This window comes from Phoenix dactylifera, chromosome 4 (genome assembly GCF_009389715.1).
Source record: "Phoenix dactylifera cultivar Barhee BC4 chromosome 4, palm_55x_up_171113_PBpolish2nd_filt_p, whole genome shotgun sequence".
Classification (NCBI taxonomy): domain Eukaryota; kingdom Viridiplantae; phylum Streptophyta; class Magnoliopsida; order Arecales; family Arecaceae; genus Phoenix; species Phoenix dactylifera.
This window is the reverse complement of record NC_052395.1, coordinates 1,626,870-1,651,815: the sequence shown is the minus strand read 5'-3', so window position 1 is coordinate 1,651,815 and position 24,946 is coordinate 1,626,870. Positions and strand designations below refer to the sequence as shown.

At 42.1% G+C, this 24,946-nt stretch overlaps 1 pseudogene; it reads right to left on the bottom strand.

The window, feature by feature from the left end:
* Window positions 1-14,996: 14,996 nt before the first annotated feature.
* On the bottom strand, window positions 14,997-15,094 carry LOC120110718 (annotated as a pseudogene).
* Between the last annotated feature and the right edge of the window lie 9,852 nt (window positions 15,095-24,946).

The following is a 24,946-nucleotide window of genomic DNA, read 5'->3' as shown; positions in this document are numbered from 1 at the left end:
GAGCCGGAACAAACTACAGTGACAATTTCCCGGGCTGGGGAGCTCGACAGGAAAGTCGAGAACCTGGAGCGCCAGATTGAAGCGTTCCACAGCAGGAAGGCAAGGCATGAGGGGGACTTTGAATTCACCACCAAGTCCCCCTTCTCCCGCCAGATTGAGGACGAGCCGATCCCCTCGAGGTTCAAGATGCCTCCAGTGGAGCCTTACAGCGGAACCACCGACCCCCTCGACCACCTAGAAAGCTACCGGGCTCTCATGGCACTGCAAGGTTCCTCGAAGTTCGTGCTCTGCAAGGCCTTCCCAGCGACCCTCCGAGGGACAGCTCGGCTCTGGTTTTTCGGGCTGAAGCCAAGCACGGTATCCTCTTTCGAGCAGCTCGGCAGATAGTTCGCCACCAACTTTGCTGCCAGCCAATGCCAGCGGCGGACGTCGGATTCCCTCCTAGATATCAAGCAGAAGGAGGGGGAATCTTTTAAGGAGTATCTTGACCGCTTCACCGCCGCCACGTGGGAGGTTCGCGAGCTCGACCAGTCAATAGCCATGTCGGCACTAAAAACTGAGGCTCGTTCCTACAAATTCCTCTTCTCTATCGAGAAGAGCTTCCCTGCCGACTTCACCGAGATGCTGGCCCGAGCTCGGAAGTATGCTAAGGCTGAGGAGGCTATTGCCTCCAGGCGGGGTACAACTGAACAGGCTTCAAAGAAGCAGAAGAAACGCCGCGAAGAGCGCGGCCGTCAAAGAAGTCGGTCCCCCTGCCGAGAGAAGAACATCCCCCGGCTGAGAAGCCCGCCTCGATAGCGGGGACAGCTTCGACCGAGGTCCCCGCCTCGGCCGGGTTCCCCGCTACGACCTCGAATGCACCTGGGGAGGTATGAAAACTACACTCCCGTCAACGCACCTCGTGCCGAGATCCTGATGGAGATTGAAGGTCGGGACTTTTTCCGACCTCCACCTCCTATGCGGGATACAGGAATTCCCCGCAATCCCAGGAAGTACTGTCGCTTCCACCGAGACTACGGGCACGACACGGAGGACTGTTTTCAGCTCCGAGATGAGATTGAGGTGCTTATTCGCCGCGGAGTACTCAATCGGTTCGTAAGGAACCGACGTGAGGAAAGAAGGCCGGTGGGAAATGCCATACCACCCGAAAACCCGAATGACAACAGGCCCATCGCCGGCACCATCAATGTAATTGGAGGGACCTCGGCTGGAGAGCCAGCCCGGGAAGGGATCACCCCAAAGCGCTAGCGCACTTTTGAAGCCATCTCATTCTCGAATGAGGACTTGGAAGGGGTTGGGACCCCTCACGATGACGCTGTGGTCATCTCTATGATTGTAAATAAGTTTGATGTAAAACGTGTCTTGGTTGACAATGGAAGCTCAGCTAATGTTTTGTATTACCACGTCTACCAAAAAATGGGGTCAACAGGAAGCCAGCTTCGAAAAATAAATGCCCCGCTGGTCGGATTTACTGGGGACTCGGTCCCGGTCGAGGGCGAGATCAGCTTCCTTGTGACGGTCGGCCTCGCCCCCTGAGAAAGTATAGTAAGGACGGACTTCCTTGTGGTCCGCCTACCCTCGTCCTACAACGCCATCCTTGGACGACCGGGGCTAAATGCCCTTCGGGTCGTGGTCTCAACTTGTCACCTACTCGTGTGATTCCCTACCAACCAAGAAGTAGGCGAGGTCCACGGGAACCAACTGATGGCTAAACAGTGCTATATGGCGAGCTGTAAAGCAAAGCAATCAACTGAAGAGTCGAGTCGGCAAGAGCTATCAGCCGAGGTGCCAACTCAAGCAATGGGCCGCTCGCTGCCCATAGAGACCTTGGACGCGAGGGACGACCTCTAGAAGAAGCAAGTAAAGCCCGGTGAGCTTCTCATCCAAATTCCTCAACGAGAAAATTTTTCCGAACTAACCGTGCAAGTCGGCTCCGGCCTTGACGCTCGCGAGAGAGATCGCCTCATCAGCTTCCTACAGGACAATGTTGATGTCTTTGCCTGGTCGCCCGCCGACATACCAGGAATCGACCCTGAGGTCATGGTCCACCGACTCCAGGTGAAGCCGACCTGCAGGCCTGTAAAACAGAAAAAACGGGGCTCTGCCTCGGAACGGCAGCAAGCTGCGGCCGAGAAAGTGAATAAGCTCCTTGAGGCCGGCTTCATCCGGGAGGTCTCCTACCCAGACTGGCTTGCCAATATAGTCCTCGTGAAGAAGGCCAACGAAAAATGGCGCATGTGCGTGGACTACACCGACCTGAACAAGGCCTGCCCGAAGGATAGTTTCCCCCTCCCCAGTATTGACCAGCTCGTCGATTCCACCTCGGGACATCAGCTGCTGACCTTTATGGATGCCTTCTCGGGGTACAATCAGATCTGAATGGCGCCAGAAGATGAGGAGAAGACGGCCTTCATCACCGACAAAGGCACCTATTGCTACAAAGTGATGCCATTCGGGCTGAAGAATGCCGGAGCTACATACCAAAGGTTGGTCAGCCAAATCTTTGAAGACCAGATCGGCCGAAATATGGAAGTCTACGTGGATGACATGCTAGTGAAGAGCCGAGCGGCGAAACGCCATGTGGCCGACCTCAATGAAACATTCTCCAAGCTCCGGAAATATCAAATGAAGCTCAACCCCGCAAAGTGCGCATTCGGAGTTACCTCGGGCAAATTCTTGGGCTTCATAGTAACCCAGCGTGGAATCGAAGCCAACCCCGAGAAAATCAGAGCGCTGCAAGAGATGACACCTCCAAGGACAGTTAAAGAAGTGCAGCGGCTCACCGGGCGGGTCGCTGCCTTGGGGAGATTTGTCTCCCGGTCGGCCGAGCGCTGCCTCCCTTTCTTCAAGATCCTCAAGCGGCCAAAGAACTTCCTGTGGTCAGAGGAATGCCAGCAAGCCTTTGAAGGACTCAGGCGCCTTCTGGCCTCTCCCCCGCTACTCACCAAGCCTCGGCGGGGCGAGGTTCTTTACTTGTATCTGGCCGTCTTCCCGGTCGCAGTGAGCTCAGTCCTAGTCCGGAAAGAGGACAAGCTCCAGAAGCCAGTCTACTATACCAGCCGGGTCCTCAGGGATGCTGAGACCCGATATTCTAAGCTTGAGAAGACAATTTTTGCCCTGATCATTTCAGCTCGGAGACTTCGGCCTTATTTTCAAGCACATACCATAGCCATACTGACCGACCAGCCTATGAAGCAAATACTGCAAAAGTCGGAACGTGCTGGAAGGGTTGCCAAATGGGCGGTTGAGCTCAGGGAGTTCAACCTTGAATACCGTCCCAGACCAGCCATTAAAGCTCAGGTACTTGCCAACTTCATCGTGGAGTGCACCTTGCCGGACGACCCCGAGCTGCCACTCACACCCACAGAGGAGACCCCGAGGCTGCCATGGGTCCTATATGCGGACTGGTGCAAAAATAAAACTGCTCTCCCAAGTGCAGGAGAATCGCGCAAGTAGTATAACTCGGAAGTCCGAGGTCGATTCCTCAGGGAACGAAATATGGATTATTAGCGTAATTTCAGATTAATTAATTCAATGAATTCGTGGGTTAAGATGATGTTTTGCAGATAGAAAATAAATCAAATTTTGGATATATTAAGATAGTGTAGGGATCCAGAATCTCCTTCGATAATATCAAATTCATGAAATAAATTCTATGATTCTTTTGTTTTCTTTAAGATTTATAAACAAATAAAATTTAATTATGGAGTATGTTCTTGATAACATGAATTTTTTTTTTTTTAAGCATTCAACGTGCCATATAACGTCAACGATGAATCAAATAATCAAGGAAGACATGTATCAATAAGCATAAATCATAAAATAATTTTCAACATATAAGAATCATGACATAATCAAAAGATAAATCGTATAAAGCAAAGGATTAGAATTTACATCATGAACTCGGTACACCAAAGGATTTTTCTTCACCCATCACCTAGGACCTTAGCCGATCATCTCCCTCTCTGTTTCTCACTCTTTTTGTTTTCTTTTTCTTTTCGAAAACAGGGCATCCCCTGTTTCCTCGTTTCTTTTTTTTTTTTCTTTTGAAGAACAACCCGAGAGAGAGAGAGGAAAAACTCCTCTGTTTTCTCTTTTTTTTTGTGTGAGAACCGCCCCCTTTCTTCAAATCGGAGCCCCTTCTTTTAACAATCTCCCTCCCTCCCCAGCCGAGATGCTCACGAGCGTTGGAAAGGAGGAGGACGCGGACGGCTGGGAGGTGATCGCGGCTGCTGCGGCGCTTCACGGGAATGGATCACGGAGGTTGATTGCTTGCTAATCTGGAAGAGGCGGATGAATGGGCGTTGGGCTCGGCTGAGAGGAAGGCTGAAACGCGGAAGAGGAGCAAGTCACGGATCCGGAAGCCTGTAAGGGATTTGATGCGGGGAAGCTGGTAGAAGATTGCCGCGGGATGCTGGGAGATCGTTGCAAGATGATCGTGGATGCTGATCTTGGGTACTGCTGGAGGAGCGGACTGCCCGGAAGAGCTTGGATGCAGATCCGGGAGCAATGGATGCGGGATGCTTGGACGCGAGTTCCGGCTGTGATGCTGGAAAAATGTTGAAACGGAAGTTGGACGGGAAGGAATGGGTGCTGATCTCGGCTGGGAGGACGGGATCAGTGGCGCTTTGGGTGTTCTGGGATGAGACGCGGCAGATGGCTGGGATCGATTGGTGCCTCGGAGCCGATCGCGGTAGCTGGAGCTGGAGGGTGAGCGGATGGCTGCGGGATTGAAGCTTGGAATGCAGTGAAGACGGGGTGGCTGGGACGAGCTGATGGGAGGTGCTGATCTCGGTGGGCACTCGTTGGATGCGGCGTTGGAAGGAGCTGGTCGCTGGTTCACCGCGTGGATCACGGAGGGTTGGATGCTTCCCCTGCTTCGATGCTGGGATGGAAGGCCGATGCGGAAATCAACTCAACAAGCTGCGAGATGGCTGAGCTTGCACACTTTGCATTGGGCTACTGGGAATCGGTTGCAGTGAACTGGTCGGCTAAACTTAGCCTCCTTCAAGTGTGCAACTGGGGTTGACTCATACGGTTGGCTGGTTATCCGTGGTGGTGCATCTTTTTGGACCTAATGCACATTTTTGCTTTGATTTACAATCACCTGCACCTTACAAAAATATAATATAAATACAATACTTTTATCATTATTTGTTAGCAATAATACTAATTTAAGTGATATGTAATTCGCACTTTTGTGCTCTCATCACACCCCCCAACTAGCTTATTACTAGTCTCTAGTAATTAACGGGCAAATGATAAAATGAGAGTGCAAAAGGTGTGCTTTAACCTATGTTTTTTTTATTGAAGCTAAAGATACAAAACTAAGATACGTACCCATTTTCGTAGGGCACCACGATTGCACTTAGCACGTGCAACAAGCCGTTAAACCCATAGGTTATCCTAGTGGACGAGTGTTGTCTCGTGAAGGTTTGTAGAGCCCACAAACGTCATGAATGATATGACATGAGGTCCTAAATTCTAAGCTAATACCCATGTAATTAATATATATTTTCAAGCGTGGCAACTATCAAAGCAAGGAAAATATGAAAGTGTAGTGTGCATAAAAGAGTATGACTTTCTTAGAGCACTAATACCTCCACCACAACATAGCACTGCTTGAATTTTTAGGTGCACTACTCAAGTTCACAAGTATTTACTACAGTTTATTAGAGCCTGATCTATCAAATTTTTAGAATATCTCATGTTGTCTAAATTTGTCAAAAATGGTTCGCATATAAAGAAGGAGCTATCAAGCCCAGCTAAACGTCCAAAGTACACAGAGTTCTAAATTAATGGAGTCAAACCAGCCATTACCACATGTCACTGGGTTCAGTCCTACCAACCTTATTCATGCTTATTTTTATTTTTAAACAAATATGACGATTACAATAGTCCAACCCCCTTAGGCTCTAGTAAGATCCATGTAGCGAGTTTTCGGCTAATGACTCCTGATCCAGTTGGCTCAAGGCATTAGGTAAAACACCCCTCGGGCTTAATTACTCGAACCAGACTACGCCACGAGGTCAGACTTGTTTTTTTTTTTTTGCGATAAAAAAAAGAGAGGAGGTAAACTGAACCATATGACGTGACTGCATCGTGACTATAGGTCAACCAAGGTCGGAACATAAGGCACTTTGGTGATCTAGCCAGGGTATTCAACCTCTATCTTTATGTAAAAACTAAATCATGAACCTTATAGTACGGACAAGGATACTCGTACTTCTTTTACAGATACAGCTTAATAAAAATGCATTAAACAAATATGAACTCCTGAGGCCTTCCTATAATCATTAAGTACATGTGCGGGGATCTAATAATAGGTCTCTGATCAGTCATAATATGCATGTGTTCCTTGCCGTAATAGTTGCACAAACTCAATATGAAAATAAATGTGCATTTGCTTAGAAAAGAAAGTAATAGAATAAATCAAATGCAAAAGCAAGTTTTTTTTTTTTTTTTTTTGAAAATACTTCCCTCCCCCCAACTTAGACATTGCATTGTCCTCAATGTAATAGATACAAGAAATATTTATATGAGAGACAGTAGAGAAAATAATATTGGAGAGAAGGGAAATACCTTGAGCTGTTGATTTCCAGAAAAGAAGACCTACAAAATAAGAAGAAAACTACAAGTAAAAGAAAAATATAATTCTAACTAATATACACATACCTTTGTCGTCAAGCTCAGTCATAAGAGGGCTCCCCCAAGAAAAAGAAGTCCTCTTCATCTGCAAAATTCTCAAGAAAAGGTTTTAACCTGTGTCCATTTTGAAGGAAAAATATCCCGCAAAATCCGATAAAATCGGATGCCAGGTCAGAAAATCAATTTTAAAATTTTATTTATTTATTTATAACAGGTATAAATAAATAACATAACTATATTATGTTTACCATACCTCGATCCCGCAGCGGAAGATGGTCGAGGTACTCTGGAACAAAATCTGGTACAGGGCCAAGTGCTGGATCAGATACTGGATCGGATGCTAGATCTGGTACTGGATCGGGAACTGGATCTGGAATTGGATCTGGTGCCGGATCTGGTACTGGTGGATCTGGTGCTATGCGAGGCCCGGATGTACGGACCCTCTACTTCACACGCACGCCAAGAAATGCAGGAAGATAGGATGATGTCTGTATAGTGCAAAAACCCTTTTGCAAATAAGCCCCTGGAAGAAAAGAATTTCAAAAATTCTTTCTTCCCTTTTTTTTTCTTTTCCTCTTTCTTTCCGTTTCCTTTTTCTCTCTTTTACAGGCTACTCAAAAGATCATGAATCTCCTCTCTCCCCAAATAAAATTTCTAGCTGTGAATGAAGAGAAAGCTAGCCTATTTATAGGCAAAGACAAGGCTGAACCAGAAAAGAGAAAACGCCAAAAGGGAAGAGTGAACGCCAAACGTTTCATGATTTTATTGAATTTTTTGAACCGTTTGATTTCAATTAAATCAGTACTATATTAAAGAGGTTTCAAAACCGAAGAGACACGTCTCTTCGGATCTTCAAATGGTAGCCGAAAGAGGAAAGATCAAGCGGCCTTCGATGTGTTCGGAAGAAGAAGAAGTAACGCGGTCCACGGGAAAATTACTTGCAGAAAAAATTGGTCCACTGGACCGAGGAAGAAACCAGAACCAACAAAAACCGTGTCATTCAATTAGAGGGGCAAACAAGTAAATTTCCAAATCAAATTTGACTTTTCTTAAATGGGTTAATTCAAATGGGCTGAATCAAATGGGCTTGGGTCCATTATTGGTTCTAAACCAAATTGAAGACCAATTTGAAAGATTTGGATCCCGAAAAATTCCACATGAATCTGATTCATGTGAACTCCAATTAGTTCAATTTTCAGATCAATCCAAGTCACACTTGGACTAGAATAAATATGAAATAAATTCTAATAAAATCATCATTAAGCCCAATTCATCCAATTCAAAACCAAACTCAACAAATGAGTCCAAATCAATTTCAATTACATTAATTGAAACTTGATTAAGCCAGAATACAGACATAATTAAATACACATCCATGAAATTCAGTATGTACCTCATGTTCAGTGCTAGCTGAACATAGACAAAACCAAATCTCAAATGACCCACAATTTAATTCTCAATTAAATTGGATCAAGTCCTTTCTACTTAACTTGACTTATGTGCGTGACTCCGATAGGTTCGAACACTAAGCCGGTAGTACATGAACCACTCCATGCACTAATCGAGGTGACCATCTAGCAATGATACCCGATGTCCGGATAGGTCGAATATGCAAAGCAACATTCAAGAACCTAGACGTATGGTTGTTGCATAATTCATCCCTATGACCATCGATGCTCAAGATGACCTCAGAGTGGACCGTCGACCTCTGGATCCGGTCATCCATAGTGTATTTCAAATAATCAAATCAAGTGATCTATCACTTGGTTTACCCTGGCCAAGGTTTTACTGAATTGAAAAACAGTGAGACATCAACTCCTAAAATCTGGAGCGGTCAATCCCATCTTGACTCATACACAGACTTCGCGAGTACTTGACTGCACCCAGCATCCTTCTGATCCCTGAATTAGAAATTCAGGTCATCCAGTGCCTAAGTACAGTGAGTTGCTTGCAAGTCACCGTGACAGTCTCAAGTCTAAGGGGTACTTATGTCCACACGCTTTGCGAGCTAACTCCCGACAGTGGAGTGCTACGCAGGTGAGTCACCATTCAGTGATGATGTACTCCTGCATCTCACCTGTATGCCATACAGTGTCTCCACACTCCTTGGTTTAAGAGGACAACCAACTAAATGACACACAATGACCTATACTTGATATAGCTATCGTCCAATTGACAGCTCATCATTTGGTCGCGAACTGGTTTAAGGACTAAATGATAAAACCTCTTTTATCCACTAAATTAGTCCTAAGGACTTCATCACAATACACAGGAGTTCAATTTGAAGATGTAACACTTGTGATGAATAGAAAATTGCCAGAATAAATTTTTATTCATTTTAATAAAACATATACACAATCCAATTTCTTACAATTAAAAAAATTGGCTTTGGGACACAATTCCCAACACATTTACCTTAAAAATTTTACCATCTCGTGGATTCTCTCAACCGCTCCATGTGGAAAAACAATTTTTATAATATAAGGACCTGTCCATCTCGATCGCAACTTGCCAGGAAACAGATGTAAGCGAGAGTCATAACAAAAAACTTTTGTAAAGGTTTAAAAGATTTTCTTAAAATTGATCTATCGTGCCTCATTTTCATTCGTTCTTTACAAAGTCTAGCATTGTCATAAGCATCTCTGCGAATCTTATTAAGCTCGTTCAATTGCAATTTTCTAGCTGGACCGGCATCTTGTAAATCAAAATTTAATTTTCTAATTGCCCAATATGATTTATATTCTATTTCTATAGGCAGATGACACGCTTTTCCGTAGACTAGCCGGTAGGGAGACATGCCAAGAATGGTTTTGTATGCAGTACGATAGGCCCATAATGCATCTGATAGTTTCAAGGACCAATCTTTTCGTGATGGGTTCACCGTTTTCTCTAAAATATGCTTGATCTCCCTATTGGCTAACTCTACCTGGCCACTAGTTTGCGGATGATATGGGGTAGCAACTTTATGGGTGACACCATACTTTTTCAATAAGGTCTCGAAAGGCTTATTACAAAAGTGTTTTCCACCGTCACTAATTATAACCTTAAGCATCCCAAATCGTGAAAAAATATTTTCTTTTAAAAACTTCAGGACAGGTTTGTGATCATTGGTCCTACAAGCGACAGCTTCTACCCATTTGGACACATACTCGACACCAACTAAAATGTATTCATATCCAAAAGACGGTGGGAATGGGCCCATAAAATCGATGCCCCAACAATCGAAAATTTCGATAATAGTAATGGGTTGAAGAGGCATCATTTGCCTACGAGTTAGACTTCCAATACGTTGACATGGATCACATGTTCTGCAGAACTCGTGGGCATCTTTGAACATAGTAGGCCAATAGAAACCACATTGCAAGACCTTTGCAACAGTTTTCTTAGAGGCAAAGTGTCCACCACAAGCATCAGTATGGCAGAAAGAGAGTACGCTTTGTATATCATGATCCGGTATGCATCGTCTAAAGATTTGATCATTGCAATATTTAAATAAATAGGGTTCGTCATAGTAATAATTTTTTACTTCGCGCAAAAAAAATTTTCTATCTGTCGACCCCCAATGCTCCGGAATCCGGTTCGTAACAAGAAAATTTACAATGTCAGTGTACCATGGCACAATAGAGAGTGCAAACAACTGCTCTTCAGGGAATGAGTCCTTGATGGGAAACTGTGGCATCGAATCATTAAAAACTAATCGTGATAAATGGTCAGCAACCACATTCTCTACTCCTTTTTTATCTTTGATAGTGATGTCAAATTCTTGGAGTAGAAGTATCCATCGTATTAAGCGTGGTTTGGCTTCTTTCTTATCCAACAAATATTTTAGTGCCGCATGGTCCGTGAAGATAACAATAGGAGCACCAAGGATATAAGAGTGAAATTTATCTAAGGCAAATACTACTGCAAGCAATTCCTTCTCGGTGGTAGTGTAATTCATTTGAGCATCGTTTAAGATTTTGCTTGCATAGTAAATGACATATGGCTTATTATCCTTGCGTTGTCCTAGGACAGCTCCTATCGCATAGTCGCTAGCGTCGCATATAATCTCAAAAGGTAATGACCAATCAGGTGGTCGAACGATGCCTTCTCAATAGCCTTACCAGCTACGTTGGAGGAGAAGTTCTAGCCGCTTCCCCCTTTGCCTATCTTCCTGGGTGCAGTGCTAAGCATAGACTTTAACTTCTCGAATGCATCTTGGCAAGTTTCAGTCCAATTGAACGATGTATCAAGGGATAGGAGGTTACATAATGGTCGAGCTATGACACTAAAGTCCTTGATGAACCTCCTATAAAATCCGGCGTGACCCAAAAATGATCGAACATCTCTAACTGTCTTGGGTGCAGGTAGCCTAGCAATTAAATCGATCTTAGCTCTATCTACTTCCATGCCCTTCGATGAAACAATATGTCCTAAGACAATTTCCTTTGGCACCATGAAGTGGCATTTCTCCCAATTCAGTATCAAATTCTTTTCCATACATCGAGCTAAGACAGCTTGTAAATGTGACAGGCAATCATCAAATGTGTCGCCAAAAATAGAGAAGTCGTCCATGAACACTTCCAAAAATTTCTCGTTCATGTCTTCAAAGATGCTGAGCATGCATCTTTGGAATGTTGCAGGTGCATTACACAACCCGAATGGCATTCGTCGAAAAGCAAATGTGCCAAAAGGACAAGTGAAGGTAGTCTTCTCTTGATCTTTCGATGAAATTTCAATTTGATAATATCCCGAATAGCCATCGAGAAAACAATAGAAATCATGCCCTGCAACTCTCTCCAACACTTGGTCTAGGAAGGGTAGAGGAAAGTGATCCTTTCGTGTGACCAAATTCAGCTTTCGGTAGTCAACACACATGCCCCAACTCGTCGGAACACGAGTTGGAACTAGTTCACCTTGTTCATTTTCTACCACCGTCAAACTCGATTTCTTAGGAACGACTTGAGTAGGGCTTACCCACTTGCTGTCGGAAATTGGGTAAATAATACCCACGTCAAGCAACTTGAGGACTTCTGCCTTAACCACATCTCTCATCGTAGGATTCAACCTTCGTTGCATTTGCCTTGTGGTTTTGGCATTGTCCTCCAAATATATCCGGTGCGTGCAAATTAAGGGGCTAATTCCCTTCAAATCGGCAATAGACCACCCTAAGGCTCTGATGAGAGCACAAAAGTGCGATCTACACATCACTTAAATTAGTATTATTGCTAATAAATAATAATAAAAGTGCTGCATTAATATTATATTTTTGTGGGGTGCAGGTGATCATAAATTAAAGCTAAAATACGCATTGGGTCCAAAAAGATGCAGTTAACTGAATGGTTCAACCCTAGTTGCACACTAGAAGGAACCTAAGTTCAGTCAGCCAGTTCACTGCAACCAATTCCCAGAAGCCTGTGCATCTCAGCCCGACGGAGCCCACGTGCAGCTCATCCTCTTCTTCCGTGAGTGATCCACAGCATCCAAAGCTATGCTATCAGCTCCCTCATCCGTCCACACCGTCAGCCAGGCATCATACGAATCTCAGCGTGCGACTCCTCATCCCGTGTCCATGTGATCAGCTCCCAGCATCCACCACGATTTTCAGCCTTCCCCAAATCCCGCAGGATTCCCAGATCTCAGCTTCCTTCCGCTTCATCCGCACGTCCCAGCTGCGATCCAGCCGTCCGTGATCATCCTCTACGTCCAGATCTCAAGCGATGGAGTCCCAGATTTCAGATCTCCCGAGATCCCAGCTCTGTGATCACGATCCACCCGCATCCCAGCAAAGTCCCAGCCGACTGCGAAGGATCATCCACATCCCAGGCGATCGTGATCTTCCAGAATCCCAGATCCTCCGCGTCCGGAGCTTTCGGAGTCGCGATCGCTTGCATCCGTCCATCCATCCGCGCCCATTCCCCTGCGAGCATGAGGGCTCGCATGAACTATATAAAGCCGGGCAGGCTGGGGAAGAGAGGGGGATCCTTCATTCAAAAAAAACAGAGGAGCCGGCCCTAGCATTTTGAAAGAAAAAAAAAAGAGAGAGGGAAGAAACAGGGGATGCCCTGTTCTTCCGAAAAGAAAAGAAAAAAAAAGGGAGGAAGGGGCTAATGTTTTAATGGAGGGCTGAATCCTTCGGTGAAGGGTGATGGGAGAACCCTTGACTTGTTACTTTCTTGAAGTAAACTCTGAACTTTGGTTTTAATGGATTTACATCTTTTCATATGTTCTGATTCTCTCATATTTTTTATTAGATAGATTCATCATGTTTTATATTTATTGATGCATGGATTGCTCTGATATTTGATTTGTCGTAGACATAACTGGCACGATGAATGCTTAGACATTGAGTTCATGTATTCAAAGATATATTTCATGATTGAAACTATTTTATTTATTTGATCCTTGATCGAGAATTACCAAGTTTATTTCTTGAACGCAATATTGTCAAGGGGGATTCCGGATCCCTAACCATTTCTATTTGATTGAACTTAGTTTATTGATCTATTATTCTCTGCTTTTAATTTCTGAAAATCAAAACATCATCTTAATCCACATATTTATTCAACTGAAAATTACATCTAAAAATTACGCTAATAATCTATAGATCGTTCCCTGAGGATTCGACCTCGGACTCCCGAGATTTTACTACTTGTGCGATTCTCCTGCACTTGGGAGAACAATTTTATTTTTGCACCAAGTTTTTGGCGCCGTTGCCGGAGAACGGCTGATTTATTAGTATAATTTTAGAGTTAATTTTTAGTTGATTTGTTAGTATTTTTCTTTTGGAAAAAAAAAAATCTTTATTGCTGTTTTTTTTATTCCCTGCACAGTCTGCATCAAACTCTGATATCAACGTAATTCACCGTCTGATTGAACTCAAATTTGGTCGTCAGTTGCAGGACCTGTGTTTCTTTCATCTGAACGGTCTGATTGACATTCTGAAACTTTTAAGACTATCAGATTAATACGAAAACTTGCTGCTGTCTGTTTTGAATTTTCTGCATTTAATTATTCTAGATCAGAATTTTATTGTTATCATATCTCATTAACCCTTGTTGCTAAAAAAAAAAAAAAAATTAAAAAAAGGAAAACCTAAAATTTCAAATTCAAATTTCAGAATTTAAATTTCAAATTTCAACTCATAAAATTTTAAAAAAAAAATAAATAATTTGCTTGATCACCTATTCAATGAAATTTAATGTCATGTCATAAAACATAAAAAAAAAAAAAATCTCTTGATTGTTGCATATAGTATAAGGCATCAGCATAAAATATTCTAAGGGCCGAACCCATTTAAAAAGATAAGGTCGGGATTTCATCACTCGTCCTTAGCCCAAAAATCACCCCATTGCATAAATATCCTAAGCTTAATTAAAATCAACTAGACGTTGGCCCCTAAGGACATTCGAGCTCAATAGGACGAAGACCACCGAAAGTTGCACCAATTTCGCTTTGTGGCTTAGTTGATGTCTAGGCAAGCTTTGTCCCTATAAGGGAGACAGTTCATCTGTTCGAGGCAAGTGGGTTTTAAGTGGGACCTTTGCGAACGCATCGTGACCCCTCCACTTACCTGGGAGCTTACCTGGTCAACTCGGTTCATTAGACCGGATTGGAGGCTTAGGTGCCCTCTTCAAACCAGTTAGGAGCTGTCTAGAAATTTAGAAAAAAACATTAGAAATTGAGGTGTAATGTTTAGTTGCATGTTTGATTGTGAATAGATTTTTTTTTTAGGGTGTAGTTTTAGGGTATCTTTAGTTGGTACTTACATTTATATTTATTTATTTTTTTTAAAAAAAAAATTAAAAAAAAATTAAAAAAAAATTATTAAATTTTGTATGCTAGGTTGGAATAGGGACGACACCGGTCGATTAAGTCGTACAACTTTAGATCATCCCTTAGGACACATCGTTGAAATTCCTTCGCAGTATCTCACACCTTGTGAGATGGCAAATTTTCCTGATGATGTAGGAAGTCACCATGGTAATGAAGGTAGACCCCCAGTTATGACACTTCGACAATACTTACATCCCACTAGGACTAGTCAACCTTCATGCATGATTATTCCTGAAAATGTAGGACACTTTGAAATCAAACCAGGAGTAATTCAATTGCTGCCAAAGTATCATGGAATGGAATCCGAGAACCCTTATCTTCATCTTAAGGATTTTGAGGAAATTAGTATCACATTTAGAGTGCCAAATGTATCAGAAGATGTCCTTAAATTAACCTTGTTTCCTTTTTCCTTGAAGGATAAAGCCAAAACATGGCTGAACTCCTTGAGACCAAGATCGTTAGGAACATGGCATGATATGCAAAGAGAATTCTTGAAAAAATTCTTTCCCGCACAAAGGACTAACTTTTTGAAAAGGCACATTAGTAATTTCTAGCAAAAAGACCATGAAATATTTTATGAATGCTGGGAGAGATTTAAAGATTTGCTTCTCTCTTGTCCTCATCATGGGTTTGAAACATGGAGAACCATTAGTTTCTTTTACGAAGGGTTGTCTCCACAGTTGAAACAATTTATAGAGACTATGTGTAATGGTCTATTTTTGGAAAAGCAACCCGATGAGGCATGGGATTATTTAGATTCTCTCTCAGAGACTGCACAATTATGGGATACAGGGGATAGAGTGAATAAACCTTTGCCTAAGCCTACTAGCGTTGGACAAGGGGGCCTTTATAACCTTAGTACTCAGGATGATATTCAGGCTAAAATGGCAGCCCTTACTAGGAAGGTAGAGAAAATTGAACTTAGAAGGATTGAACCCGTCAAGACCTTAGAACATAACAGCGAGTGTTGTAGGATTTGTGAAATGCCTGGTCATCTCACCACTGATTGCCCCACAATACCCGCATTCAAGGAAGTCTTGCATGATCAGGCCAACGTTATGAATACATATCAAAAATCTTTTAATAATCCTTTTTCGGGTACTTACAACCCTGGATGGAAGAACCATCCAAATTTCAGGTGGAGGAATGACCAACCTCAACAAGTATATAACCCAACTCCTCCACCACCGCAACCTCATTATGCACACGCACCCCCTCAAAAACCCAGTCTCGAAGAAACTTTGCAATCTTTCATGCAAGGTCAAGCTAAAATCAATGATGACTTAAGAAATCAACTGACAACGCTGACCACTGCTTTAAGTGCTCAAGAGAAAGGTAAGCTACCAGCTCAACCACAACCTAATCCTCAAATCTATGGCGGTAGCAATGCATCATCTTCAACTTCGCATAAAGAACAAGCAAAGAGTATAATAACTTTGCGAAGTGGAAAGGTTATTGACCGACCAGTCCCAGAACAAACACAAGTCATACCTGATTCTGACCCTCCCAAGACAAAAGAAAAGGATAATGAAGAAACTGAAGCACCAACATCTACTGAAAAAATTGAATGTCCTTTTCCTGCACCATTTCCACAAAGATTAAAGCCCTTGCAAAAGCTTGAACCAAACTCTGAAATTCTTGAGCTTTTTAAGCAAGTAAAAATCAATGTACCTCTTCTTGATGCAATCAAACAAGTGCCCTCCTATGCAAAATTTTTAAAAGATTTGTGCACTGTCAAGCGTCGTTTAAATGTCAAGAAGAAGGCATTTTTGGCTGAAAATGTAAGTGCAATTTTACAGCATAACATTCTCCCTAAATATAAGGATCCAGGTTGCCCAACTATCTCGTGCATCATTGGCAATTTTAGGATTGAGCGAGCATTGTTAGATTTAGGAGCGAGTGTGAATTTGTTGCCATATACGGTATATGAGCAACTCGGTTTGGGTGAGTTGAAGCCAACAACTGTGACCTTACAATTAGCTGACAGGTCAGTGAAGGTCCCTAGAAGGATTATTGAAGATGTGTTGGTCCAAGTAGACAAGTTCTATTTTCCTGTTGACTTTATCGTACTGGACACACATCCGGCTTCCAATTCACCATCTCAGATTCCGGTCATCTTAGGACGTCCATTCCTTGCAACTTCTAATGCATTGATCAATTGTAGGAATGGTGTCATGAAGCTTTCTTTTGGCAATATGACCTTGGAACTGAACGTCTTTAGTATAGGCAAACAACCCAGTGATCATGAAGAAAGTAATGAAGTTGAATGGGTTGAAACCATTGCGGAAGAATATTTGTTAAAAGAAACATTTACTGAATCGGCCGACAATGATTTGATAGATTGGTGTTCTGAAGGTACCGCTGATGATATGGTCCCACCTATTTTAGATAACTCGGATATCATGATGGTCAATGGGTGGAGACCGAGAATAGAGGAATTTGAACAGTTGCCACCTCTAAAAGCAAAGATAGTACCATCCCATGAACAAACACCTAAGCTCGAGTTGAAACCTTTACCAAAGGAACTCAAGTATGCCTTTCTTGGATCCGAGGACACATTTCCTATAATCATCTCATCTGATCTGGATCATGCCCAAGAAGGAAAATTACTTGGTGTTTTAACGAAATATAAGGGAGCTTTAGGATGGTCTATTGCCGACTTGAAGGGGATTAGCCCTTTAATTTGCACGCACCGGATATATTTGGAGGACAATGCCAAAACCACAAGGCAAATGCAACGCAGGTTGAATCCTACGATGAGAGATGTGGTTAAAGCAGAAGTCCTCAAGTTGCTTGACGAGGGTATTATTTACCCAATTTCCGATAGCAAGTGGGTAAGTCCTACTCAAGTCGTGCCCAAAAAAGCAGGTCTGACGGTAGTCAAAAATGAGCAGGGTGAACTAGTTCCAACTCGTGTTTCGACGAGTTGGCGCATGTGTGTTGACTACCGAAAATTGAATTTGGTTACTAGGAAAGATCACTTTCCCCTACCCTTCCTAGACCAAGTTTTGGAAAGAGTTGCAGGACACAAATTCTATTGTTTTCTCGATGGCTATTCCGGGTACTACCAAATCGAAATTTCACCTGAGGATCAAGAGAAGACTACCTTCACTTGTCCTTTTAGCACATTCGCTTTCCGTCGGATGCCATTCGGGTTGTGTAATGCACCTGCAACATTCCAAAGATGCATGCTCAGTATTTTTGAAGAAATGAACGAGAAATTTTTAGAAGTGTTTATGGATGATTTCTCTGTTTTTGGCGATTCATTTGATGATTGCCTATCACATTTACAAGCAGTCTTAGCTCGATGCATGGAAAAGAATTTGATACTGAATTGGGAGAAATGCCACTTCATGGTGCCAAAGGGAATTGTCCTAGGACATATTGTTTCATCGAAGGGCATGAAAGTTGATAGAGCTAAGATTGACCTAATCGCCAAGCTACCTGCACCCAAGACGGTTAGAGATGTTAGATCATTTTTGGGTCATGCTGGATTTTATAGGAGGTTCATCAAGGACTTTAGTGTCATAGCTCGACCATTATGTAACCTCCTATCCCTTGATACACCATTCAATTGGACTAAAACCTGTCAAGAGGCATTTGAAAAGTTGAAGTCTATGCTTAGCACTGCACCCATCGTGCGACCACCTGATTGGTCATTACCTTTTGAGATCATGTGCGATGCTAGTGACTATGCGATAGGAGCTGTCTTGGGACAACGCAAGGATAATAAGCCATATGTCATTTACTATGCAAGCAAAACCTTGAACGATGCTCAAATGAATTACACCACCACCGAGAAGGAATTGCTTGCAGTAGTATTTGCATTAGATAAATTTCGCTCTTATATCCTTGGTGCTCCTATTGTTATCTTTACGGATCATGCAGCGCTAAAATATTTACTGGATAAGAAAGAGGCCAAACCACGCTTAATACGATGGATACTTCTACTCCAAGAATTTGACATCACTATCAAAGATAAAAAGGGAGTAGAGAATGTGGTTGCTGACCATCTATCACGGCTAGTTGTTCATGATTTGGTGCCACAGTTGCCCATCAAGGACTCGTTTCCTGAAGAGCAATTGTTTGCACTTTCTACTATGCCATGGTATGCTGATATTGTAAACTTTCTTGTCACAAACCGGATGCCGGAGCATTGGGGATCGAATGATAAGAATAATTTCTTACGTGAAGTAAGAAGTTATTATTATGATGCTCCTTATTTGTTCAAGTATTGCAATGATCAAATCTTTAGAAGATGCATTCCGGATCATGAGATACAAAGTGTACTCTCTTTCTGTCCTGCCAATGCTTGCGGAGGACACTTTGCATCTAAGAAAACGGCAGCTAAAGTGTTGCAATGTGGTTTTTATTGGCCTACACTATTTAAAGATGCCTACGAGTTCTGTAGGACATGTGACCCATGTCAACGTGTTGGAAGTCTAACTCGTAGGCAAATGATGCCTCTTCAGCCCATTACTGCTATTGAAATTTTTGACATGTGGGGCATCGATTTCATGGGCCCATTCCCACCATCTTTTGGATACGAGTACATTTTAGTTGGTGTTGAGTATGTGTCCAAATGGGTAGAAGCTGTGCCTTGTCGAACAAATAACCACAAACCTGTTTTGAAATTTCTCAAAGAAAATATTTTTTCACGATTTGGGATGCCCAAGGTTATAATTAGTGATGGGGGAAAACATTTCTGTAATAAGCCTTTTGAGATCCTATTACGAAAGTACGGTATCACTCATAGAATTGCAACTCCTTATCACCCGCAGACTAGTGGCCAAGTAGAGCTAGCCAATCGGGAGATTAAACGAATTTTAGAGAAAACGGTGAATCCATCACGCAAAGACTGGTCTTTAAAACTTTCTGATGCATTGTGGGCTTACCGTACTGCTTATAAAACTATTCTTGGTATGTCCCCGTATCGGCTAGTCTATGGAAAAGCATGTCATCTACCTGTTGAATTAGAGCATAAATCATATTGGGCCATTAGAAAATTGAACTTTGAATTATCAGATGCTGGTTTAATTCGAAAATTACAATTAAGTGAGTTGAATGAAATTCGTCGGGATGCGTATGACAATGCTAGACTTTGTAAAGAACGAATGAAAATTAGGCATGATAAATCAATTCTAAGAAAATCTTTTGAACCTGCACAAAAAGTTCTTTTGTATGACTCTCGCTTACATCTGTTTCCTGGAAAGTTACGATCAAGATGTACAGGTCCTTTCATTGTAAAAACTGTTTTTCCACACGGGGCAGTTGAAATTGAGAATCCACAGGATGGTCAAATTTTTAAGGTAAATGGATACAGATTAAAACCTTTTCTTGAGAATTTTGCAGATGAAGAGGACTCCTTTCCCTTGGAGGAGCCTTCTTATGACTGAGCATGACGGCCAAGGTATTTGTATATTAGTTAGAATTATTATTATTTTTTTTTTCTTATTTTGAAGGTCTTCTTTTCTGGAAATCAACAGCTCAAGGTATTCTTCTTCTCTCTAATATTCTTTTCTCTATTGTTTCTCACATATAGCTTTCTTGCATCTTTTACATTGAGGACAATGCAATATTTAAGTTGGGGGGAGGGAAATATTTTGCAAAAAAAAAAAAAAAAGTTTTTACATTTGATTTATTCCATTACTTTCTTTTCTGAGCAAATGCACATGTATTTTCATATTGAGTTTGTGCAACTATTAATGCAAGGAATACATGCATAGTATGACTGATCAGTGACCTATTATTAGATCCCCACACGTGTACTTAATGATAATAGGAAAGCCTCAGGAGTTCACATTTGTTAACTGCATTTTTGTTAGCCTTATCCGTAAAAGAAGTATGAGTATCCTTGTTTGTACCATAAGGCTCAGGATTTGGTTTTCACATAAAGATAGAGGTTGAATATCCCAGTTAGATTACTTAGGTGCCTTATGATCCGACCTTGGTTGACCTATAGTCACGATGCAGTCACATATATAATAAAAAAATATATATATGGTTCAGTCTATCTTCTCTTTTCTTGCAAAAAAAAAAAAAAAAAAATCCTCATGATGACAAGTCTGTCCTCGTGGCGTAGTCTGATTCGAGTAATTAAGCCCGAGGGGTGTTTCACCTAATGTCTTGAGCCAACTGGATCGGGGGTCATTGGCTGAAAGCTCGCTACACGGATCTTACTAGAGCCTAATGGGGTTGGACTATTGTAATCGTCATATGTGTTTTAAAAATAAAAATAACAATAAGCATGAATAAGGTTGGTTGGACTGAACCTAGTGACATGTGGTAATGGCTGGTTTGACTCCATTGTTATTGGACCTCTGTGTATCCGGGTTGTTTAGTTGGGATTGATAGCTCTTTCTTTATATGCGAACCATTCTTGACAAATTTAGACAACAAGTGATATTCTGAAAATTTGATGGATCAGGTTCTAATAAAGTGTAGAAAACATTTGTGGACTTGAGTAGTGCACCTAAAACTCAGGCGGTGCTCTGTTGTGGTGGAGGTATTAGTACTCTGAGAAAGTCATATGATTTGATGCACACTACACTTTTATATTCCTTGCCTTGACAGTTGCCATGCTTGAAAATATATATCAATTAATTACATGTGTATTAGCTTAAGATTTATTTCATATTTTCATTAGAATCTCATGTCATATAATTCATGATGTTTGTGGGTAACATTCCTGAAAACCCTCACGAGACAACACTCGTCCACTAGGGTAACCTAGGGGTTTAACGGCTTGTTGCACGTGCTAAGTGCAATCGTGATACCTACGAAAGTGAGTACATATCTTAGTTTTATATCTTTAGCTTCAATAAAAAGTCATAGGTTAAACCACACCTTTTGCACTCTCATTTTATTATCTGCTCGTTAATTGCTAGAGACTAGCAATAAGCTAGTTGGGGGGTGTGATGAGAGCACAAAAGTGCGATCTACACATCACTTAAATTAGTATTATTGCTAACAAATAATAATAAAAGTGCTGCATTAATATTATATTTTTGTGGGGTGCAGGTGATCATAAATTAAAGCTAAAATACGCATTGGGTCCAAAAAGATGCAGTTAACTGAATGGTTCAACCCTAGTTGCACACTAGAAGGAACCTAAGTTCAGTCAGCCAGTTCACTGCAACCAATTCCCAGAAGCCTGTGCATCTCAGCCCGACGGAGCCCACGTGCAGCTCATCCTCTTCTTCCGTGAGTGATCCACAGCATCCAAAGCTATGCTATCAGCTCCCTCATCCGTCCACACCGTCAGCCAGGCATCATACGAATCTCAGCGTGCGACTCCTCATCCCGTGTCCATGTGATCAGCTCCCAGCATCCACCACGATTTTCAGCCTTCCCCAAATCCCGCAGGATTCCCAGATCTCAGCTTCCTTCCGCTTCATCCGCACGTCCCAGCTGCGATCCAGCCGTCCGTGATCATCCTCTACGTCCAGATCTCAAGCGATGGAGTCCCAGATTTCAGATCTCCCGAGATCCCAGCTCTGTGATCATGATCCACCCGCATCCCAGCAAAGTCCCAGCCGACTGCGAAGGATCATCCACATCCCAGGCGATCGTGATCTTCCAGAATCCCAGATCCTCCGCGTCCGGAGCTTTCGGAGTCGCGATCGCTTGCATCCGTCCATCCATCCGCGCCCATTCCCCTGCGAGCATGAGGGCTCGCATGAACTATATAAAGCCGGGCAGGCTGGGGAAGAGAGGGGGATCCTTCATTCAAAAAAAACAGAGGAGCCGGCCCTAGCATTTTGAAAGAAAAAAAAAAGAGAGAGGGAAGAAACAGGGGATGCCCTGTTCTTCCGAAAAGAAAAGAAAAAAAAAAAGGGAGGAAGGGGCTAATGTTTTAATGGAGGGCTGAATCCTTCGGTGAAGGGTGATGGGAGAACCCTTGACTTGTTACTTTCTTGAAGTAAACTCTGAACTTTGGTTTTAATGGATTTACATCTTTTCATATGTTCTGATTCTCTCATATTTTTTATTAGATAGATTCATCATGTTTTATATTTATTGATGCATGGATTGCTCTGATATTTGATTTGTCGTAGACATAACTGGCACGATGAATGCTTAGACATTGAGTTCATGTATTCAAAGATATATTTCATGATTGAAACTATTTTATTTATTTGATCCTTGATCGAGAATTACCAAGTTTATTTCTTGAACGCAATATTGTCAAGGGGGATTCCGGATCCCTAACCATTTCTATTTGATTGAACTTAGTTTATTGATCTATTATTCTCTGCTTTTAATTTCTGAAAATCAAAACATCATCTTAATCCACATATTTATTCAACTGAAAATTACATCTAAAAATTACGCTAATAATCTATAGATCGTTCCCTGAGGATTCGACCTCGGACTCCCGAGATTTTACTACTTGTGCGATTCTCTTGCACTTGGGAGAACAATTTTATTTTTGCACCAGGCTCCTTTATGATTCTTTAAAACATCAATTAATTTTCTTTCTTGGGTATGATCAAGTCCAGACAAGATGATTACAGGAAAAGTATCTTCGGGTCCAAGAAAAGCATACTTATGTTCCTTTGGTAAGGATTTCAATTCGAGCTTGGGTGCTTGCTCATGGGATGGTACTATTTTCACCTCTCGAGGCGACAATCTCTCAAATTCTCCTTCTTTTGGTCTCCACCCATTGACCATCTTGATATCCAGATTATCCACAATAGGTGTGACTGACAAATCATCATCATTGGTTCCATTAGGACACCAATCAATTAAGCTATCATTGAATGGGTCGTTAATTGCTTTAGCTAACAAATAATCTTCTGCGATGGTTTCAACCCAATCAACCTCCTTACTCTCTTCGGGATCATTGGGTTGTTTACACACATTAAAAATGTTCAATTCTAAGGTCATGTTACCAAAAGAAAGCTTCATGACGCCATTCCTACAATTAATCAATGCATTAGAAGTTGCAAGGAATGGACGTCCTAAAATGACCGGAATCTGAGACTGTGAGTTCGAAGCCGGATGTGTGTCCAATACAATAAAATCGACAGGAAAGTAGAACTTGTCTACTTGGACTAATACATCCTCGATAATCCCCCTTGGAATTTTAACTGACCTGTCAGCTAATTGCAAAGTGACGGAGGTTGGTTTCAACTCACCTAAACCAAGTTGCTCATATACAGAATATGGCAACAAATTCACACTCGTCCCTAAATCTAACAATGCTCGCTCTATCCTAAAGTTGCCTATGATGCATGAGATGGTTGGGCAACCTGGATCTTTATATTTAGGGAGAATGTTGTGCTGCAAAATAGCACTCATATTTTCAGTTAAAAATGCCTTCTTCTTAACATTTAATCGGTGCTTAACAGTACACAAGTCCTTCAAAAATTTGGCATATGAGGGTACTTGTTTGATTGCATCAAGAAGAGGTATGTTGATCTTTACTTGTTTAAAAAGCTCAAGAATTTCAGAATTAGGTTCGAGCTTTTGCAACGGCTTTAACCGTTGTGGAAAAGGTGGAGGAAAAGGACATTCAACTTTCTTAATAGAAGGTGGGACCTCAACTTCTTCTTTGTCCCTTTCATCAACTTTGGGAGCATCAGAATTAGAAGTGACCTGCGGTCTCAATGGGACGGTTTGATCAATGACTTTCCCATTACGCAAAGTCATGATGCTCTTTGCATGCTCTGTATGCGAACTAGAAGGAGCCGTATTATTACTACCGTGCACTTGTGGGTTAGGTTGGGGTTGAGCTGGAAGCTTACCCTTCTCTTGGGTACTTAGGACGGTAGTCAACATTGACAATTGGTTCCTTATGTCTTCAAAATTTCGAGTATTTTGAGCATTGATATTAGCTTGACCTTGTAGAAAAGTTTGTATGGATTGCAAGGTATCCTCGATATTTGGCTTTTGAGAAGGTGATGGTGCATAAGTAGGATGTGCAGGTGGAGGAGCTGAATGGTGTGACTGTTGAGGATGATCGTTTCTCCACCTAAAGTTTGGATGATTCTTCCAACCAGGGTTATAGGTATTCGAGTATGGATCGTTATAAGGCTTTTGGTAGGAGTTCATAGCATTTGCTTGATCGTGCAAGACTTCTTTGAATGCCGGTATGGTGGGACAATCTGTAGTAGTATGACCCGACATATCGCAGATACCACAACACTCATTTCTAAGTTCTATAGTCTTGACAAGCTCAATCTTCCTGAGCTCAATTTCTTCTACCTTCCTAGTGAGAGCTGCCATTTTAGCATGAAGATCATCCTCAGTTCTGAGGTTGTAAAGGCCTCCCTGTACAGAGCTAGTAGGCTTAGGCGAAGACTTGTTGTTTCTATCCCCGTTATCCCAAAGTTGGGCAGTCTCAGCAAGGGAATCCAAATACTCCCCTGCCTCATCAGGTTGTTTTTCTAAGAATCTACCATTGCACATGGTCTCTACAAACTGTTTCAACTGTGGAGATAAACCTTCATAAAAGAAGCTAATGGTTCTCCAAGTTTCG